The sequence below is a fragment of the Miscanthus floridulus genome, chromosome 3 (genome assembly GCF_019320115.1).
Source record: "Miscanthus floridulus cultivar M001 chromosome 3, ASM1932011v1, whole genome shotgun sequence".
Classification (NCBI taxonomy): Eukaryota; Viridiplantae; Streptophyta; class Magnoliopsida; order Poales; family Poaceae; genus Miscanthus; species Miscanthus floridulus.
In genome coordinates this window covers 115,592,483-115,599,202 of record NC_089582.1, presented here as the reverse complement: position 1 = coordinate 115,599,202, position 6,720 = coordinate 115,592,483, and positions in this window count along the sequence as shown.

The window sequence follows — 6,720 nt, the reverse complement described above, 5'->3', positions numbered from 1 at the left end:
AGTCGGATAAATCTTGCGAGTATATTGTGTACTCAGGGTTTATTTATCCCTATTGCAGGTTCAACTTGAGGAGTACCCATTGTGTGAAGGATTCTTCTGGTGGGCACTGAAGCGACCCCGATTTCCACGAAGGGAAATCCACAGCGTCAAAGTGTAATAAGACCGTTGTAGATCATATTACCCAAATTCTAGTCGAATATCATATCCATACAACGATAATATCAGAGTACAATTAGTGCGGAATTACATAAATTATTACATCGCCGCATTGGCGGAATCAAAAGTAGCATTCATTCAGAACAGCTTGAAGATAAGATCGCCAAACTCGAGCGTAGGCACGAACCCCTCAACCGTCAAACTCCTCGGAGCTATACCCCTCAGCAGAACCTGTGTGCCAAAATTTATCAGTACGATTTGTACTGGACACTCCCAACCCTATGAGCATTGCTTTGTGGAAATTGGATGTAGGTTGGATATAATCAAAGGAACCTATATGGCTGGGGTTTCCTATGCATTTAGCATATCAAGTATATAAAAGTGTAGTCAAGTTTTAACACCATTCCCACACACATTCCACCCCATTCCCTTTTCTGAGCCAGGTTTCGATCCTGGGATTGATATACTTCCATCACCACATCATCACCACATCATCACCATACCATCGCTCAGTCAACAGGCTGACTCCCTCTCGGCTCTGCCTCAAGGTCCGTAGCCCCTGGCTACGTCCGACACTCTCTCACGGGGGAAGAAGAGAAGGACTCATCTCTCTATCTAGTTTAAGCGAAACCCAGGAAAGGTCCATAGCCGACAAGTCGGCACATATATCGATCGATCAACCATACACTCTGCAGAGGTTTTACATAACCACAAGATCCGTCTTCCTCGCTGACCGTCGTCAACTGGGCTGATTCCGGCCGCTTGCTAGCCTAGGATAATGCCACTCTACCATTCAGCCCTGGTACACCCCAAGTCTAGCCTAGGGTGGCTGAAACTATGAGTCATGAGCCGGGTCCACAAGGTCTCCATGAAGTCTCGGAAGGGTGTGGGGGAAATCCTCCGTGCCCCGTACCTCCTTACACTGTCCGCTATCAATCTAGCAGTAGTGGCAATATCCTACTAAGTAGTCCGGCTGTCCCGCACCATATAGGGCGAGTGGTATGTAAGGCTTCCCGGTGAATCTGAGTACTAGTAAGTCCTTAGGGATGACCAAGCCAGAATGTCTTCATCAGGGTTTCCATTTACCGTGCCACCACAGCACCTCCATCCCGGGCTCCTCCCATCACAGGTTCACACCCAGGACCACCTCATATACCATTTACCCACCATAGGTATCCATTTTCAGGGGTGCCCAGGTAGCACCCCATGGTGAGACTTGCCCTAGGCTCGTCGTATACTCTAACTTGGTCGACACTACCGCCCTCCACGCACCCAAGTCACACACGCAGCACTCTCCCTAGATTTCCACCACGCATCGATGTAGTGCAAGCGTAGTAGAAGTAATAAGCAACGAAATATAGTAGCGAACATGTGACTAGCCTAACAACGGGGTGAGCAGGGGTAAGGTTGCATCAAGGTAAAGGCCATCAAGTAAGCATACTACTATACGAGTCCTATCATAGTGTGAATACAACAATAAAGTAGAGCAATAGCAGTTCTATATTAGCCATGCGTAATAGGTGCTACGAGATTGGGTAGGATGTGGCACCTTTAGTGTAGTCGTCTCTGTACTCCTCATGGTACTCACGATCCTCGTCTGTCTGGATCTCCTCCGAGTCTACAAACGATTGCATTATAGTCGCGTTAGCGATGTCTATAGAGTAGCATAAAGAAGCAATGAAAATTCAAAAGAGCCGAATGCACTCAAACATGGGTTCATTGCGTAGAGTTCGATTTTAGATGAATTTTAGTCCTAGTTTCATATTTTTCTGAGGTCGTATGAATTAGTTATGAATTTCTGAAGATTAAATCTATTTCTGAAAATGGAAAAAGGCTGAATTAATCATGGGCTGACACGTGTCACGCTGTGACTGGTCCACGTGGCATGCTGACGTCAACATGATGTTAGCATGACATCATCATCTCGGTTCTAGTACTGACAGGTGGGGTTGTAACACCCTTGGTGTTATATTGTAATGTTTTTGCTAAAACACTGCATTAGCCTCATGCTTGTTAGTACATGTGTGTAATTTGGAGTATAAGTCGATATACGGCATTTGAAACGTTCATCCGAAACAAGAAATAAATGTTAAGTTTTATGTCACAATATATTATTGGTGTCCTAAACGAATTTTTATTAAACAAAAAGGCTAATGAACGCATGCATGCAATTGGCTCTCCTTTTCATGTTGCACACAAAGCCACACAAGTTGTTATCATGTTGTGTTGGACGGTGGCTGGCCAAACCATTGTACTGGCCATCTTTATTTTTCATGCACGTGTGAAGGACGAATGGAAGTACAGGCGGTGCCTAACCCACCACTGTGTGGTAGTACGATGTCGGAGTGTCCATTCAAATTTCACCATCACCGGCCGCTTTAAGTTCTGAACGCGGTCGCCTCTGCAAAGTAGTCTAGTAGCACTCCACCAGTTTCTAGTTAGCAATACTCACATCACGTTCTTCTGCATTGAGCTAGTAGCAGCGTCGACGAACTCCACCGCACCGCGTCCGAGCAAGAAAGCAGAGCAGCCAGAGGTGCGTACTGTTGTTGTTAGCTTGTTGACGTCACCATGACGTCACCCCTACGTCACACATGTTTGTGGCCGCTTTCATGTAGGAAAATAAAGCTGTAATACGTTGAAATACGCCACTGTGGGCCGCTGCCGCTGGCTAGGCCACGCTGCTCGCGCCCACCCGCTGCTGCGCGCCCGCTGCCGTTGCTGCCGCCGCTGCCGCGCCACGCTCGGCCCGCTCGCACGCGCGCCTACCGCTACTGGGCCAAGCCGCGCCGCGCCCACGCTAGGCCGCGCCCGCCAGCTGGGCTGCGCCCGCGTGCTCGCTCGCCCGCGCTCGCTTGCTGGGTTGAGTCGGACCGTGTGGGCCGCGAGTGAGGTTTTGTTTTCTTATTTCCAGCGAATTTGTTACTGTTTATTCAATTTAGTTTCAAGCTAAACTTGATAATTAGTAGTACATTGTATAGTGATCCAAAAATAGTGAAACCAAGTTTGTTAGGTTCACAAAAGTGCCATCTATCTGTTAGTTTAGTTAGTTCACAGTTAGCTGTTATGATGATAGGCTCATAAATTCTAATTAGAAAGCTTAGTATTATGTAGATTAATAATTGTAGAAATTTTTGTGGTAGATTGGTGATAGATACGGCTATAAAAATTTTACAGTAGGCTCACTAGATTATTATGTACTTGCTGTAAATTTTGTAGCCCTAGAGTAGGATGGCAAATAGAGTAGTTATTATCCTTGCTTTAGTGTATGTATCGTAAACTGGCATTAGGAGTAGGAGTATCCGTAGTCACCGTAAGAATGTATGACATGTTCATACTTGATAGTAGTGCTGGTACGTAGCTTAGACCTTAGTGGGTAGATATCACTTAGTAGTTTAATAGAGGTACTTTTGCATTGAGAATTTCTGTTGCCATAGTGTTAATCATTGCATCGTCATTTCATGTAGATCATGAACAGGTAGACTTCGTACCCGTCGGTGAGCCGGAGTACGACGAGGTGATCGAGGAGTACGAGGAGGAGCTCTTCGCATAGGAGGGAGCCTAGGAGCCTGTTGGTACTGACTTTGCTGACCCGACACCTGCCCAAGGCAAGCCCCTGTGCATAACCCATATTTTTAAATGGTCACTGAATATATTATATGATCTGCATTTACGTTATAGGCATTTTATGGAAACTATATGCATAAATATATCCACCATGAGTCCTACTAGTACAGGTCGAGTAGTTGCTATGCTCAGTATGTTGGTAGCGTGAGTAACCTACCGTTACTCGCAAATAGGTGATTAAACTATGATATCATGATGAAATAATGGAAAGGAAAATGGTGACCGGACAGGGATGTGGATTTGGTACTGGTGGGTGTGAGGGGTTGTGTCCTGCGGCCAACAGGACATGGCCCGGTTACACTTTTTCCCTGTCTGTGTCGATTAAGGACCGGTCGTTGCATATGACTCTAGGCAAGTCACAGACTATTGTCCCGAGCACATACTTGGGTATGGGCGCAGGGAAGACTTGCTGCTCTCTTGTCGTGGATCCGGCTCTTTCCGGACCAACTGATGGGAAGAGGAGGTGGTGGAGGTCCTTGCACCGCACTGAGTCTGGGATTCAGAGGCGCGGGCTTGGAGTCCAAGTTTGGACGAGGACCTGGACACCCAGGATAGGAGAGTGGTGGGTTAGTCCTGCTTGTGCCTGGGGCACAAACGGGGCGTGTGTCTTCGAGGCACCTAGCTGGGTACATTGATTCACGAATCGCTGGGTTATCCGGTACGGCTTGTCTGCGGTTTAGCACCGTAGTAAGAACTGTAAGTGGAAAAAGGAGAAGGAACAGTATCGATTGCTGAACTCTTGCTTGAAAGTAGAATAGGAGCTTATATAGATTGACTAGATAAAAACTTAATACGGCTGTTGATAATAATGTATCAATAAGGACTCACTATTAGTATTGCTTTTTGCTAAAAAGAGAACCAGCAAACCATAAAGCCTAGCATATTCCTTAGAGTCGGGAAAGTATTCCCACTTGTCGGATAAGTCTTGGGAGTACATTATGTACTCAGGGTTTATTTACCCCTGTTGTAGGTGATGCTTGAGGAGTACCTTGTGTGGAGGATTCTTCTGGTGGGTTCAGACGAAATCCTCGTTATCTTATCGCTAGATGTTATCTTTTAATATTCCGCTGTTTATCATTCCACACTCTGTATTTGGTATTGTAATAAGGTACTTTCTAAGAAAACTCTAATGTATGAGATGGACTTGTGTTGTAACTCGTTTTCATTATTGGATCCTTGGAAAAAATGTGGATCTTTCGGGTTCTCCCTCGGGGTGTGCCCGACGGACACCGCTCGTTGTAGTTGCTTTTGGGGTGCTTAGTGTCTGGTGGAAGATGAGCGCCTCCGTAAGTACGCTATTTCGGGTGGTTCTGCCACAGTTGGTACCAGAGTCAATAATGGTCATGAGTTTCCTCACTCTTTTACAAAACTAAAAGTTTGACCAACTAAAGTTTGCGAAAAATAGGATGCGATTAAGTGAGTTATATAAGTATAATGCCCTAACTATATGGTGTATCTAGGATAGCGGCACTAGTTTTATCTAATCAGTTTTCTGTAGGTACACTGACTTACGTGATGTAAGAAATCGCTTAGTATACGAAAAGTGAGTGTGCGATGTGCCAAAAATGTTACGAACACCGCTATATTCCGGCTTGAGTGAACGTATAGGTCGAAGCATGCATCATATAATAGGATCTTACTTGAACTAGGAATCCCCCTTCACGTATAATGAAAGTAGTAAATTGGTAGAACTAACTTAATGAATGCTTTAATAAATGTGCTACCATTTCTTTAAACCCTGGATCCTGATTGGGAAGGTGTCCTAATGGATGGTTCGTCTCTTGTACAGATGAATCTGAGGTCCAGATGTGGGAGCACTAGTTCGGGAGCGGCCAACGAGGGCCATGGCGACAGTGCTCGGGCCTTTGAGCGTGACAACGTGGGAGCTCAGGAGGTTCCACCTTTGGTTCCTCATACTTTCCCGCCGCCGCCACCGCCTCCGCCGCTGTCCGCCGCGAAGGTCATGGTGGAGTTGTTGGCTACTCATCAGGAGTCAGCCGCTGCTCGTTAGGAGACAGCTCGTGCCATGGAGATTATGGCACAGGCCATCGCGGGTCTCGCCCATGGAGGCCCCGGAGGCAACGGTGGGAATGGGGTGGTGCTCGCCATCCTGAGGGACAGTCCTCTTACCAGGACTTCCTCAAGACCCACCCACCCACATTCACACCGTTGGACGATCCGTTGGAGGCGGAGCACTGGCTTCGCACGCTGGAGCAGAAGTTTCAGCTGCTCAGAGTGGCCAACGAGCAGAAGGTGCACTTTGCGTCCCAGTAGCTTTTGGGGTCCACAGGTGCCTGGTGGGAGACTTTCTAGGCCACGGAGCTGCCAGATCACCCGGCAACATGGCAGGAGTTCTCCACCGCCTTCCGTGAGTTCTTCATACCTGCTGGTGTTATCCACCAGAAGGTGACCAAGTTCATGGAGCTATGTTAGGGGAGCAGGACGGTAATGGAGTATGTGACCCAGTTTAACCACTTGGCTTAGTATGCTGGTAGTCAGGTGGACATGGATGACAAGAAGAAGGATCGTTTCTTTCGCGGTCTCACTCCTGCTCTTTAGGAGAAACTGTACCTGGGGAACTATCAGACCTTTGGGGCTCTGATGAACGCCGCCATTGCTCTTGAGGGTTTTCAGCAGGCATCTCAGGTGGATTGGAAGCGGAAGCGGGTGGCAGCTGGATCCTCCAGCCACCCTCATACTCAGAAGGTGCAAATTGTTAGGTGGGGGCCCTATCAACCATCCGGTGGGCCTCCATTCCGGTCACCCCAGCAGACATCACAGACTTTTGCTACTCAGTATAAGGCACCTCAGTAGTTGGTGCAGCCCCAGCAGACTCAGGGACAGCAGGTCCCACCTCGTCAGGGATTCAGGAATAAGCCTGGTGCTTGTTTCAAGTGTGGCAAGGATGGCCACTATGCCAGGGAGTGTCCTCAGCAG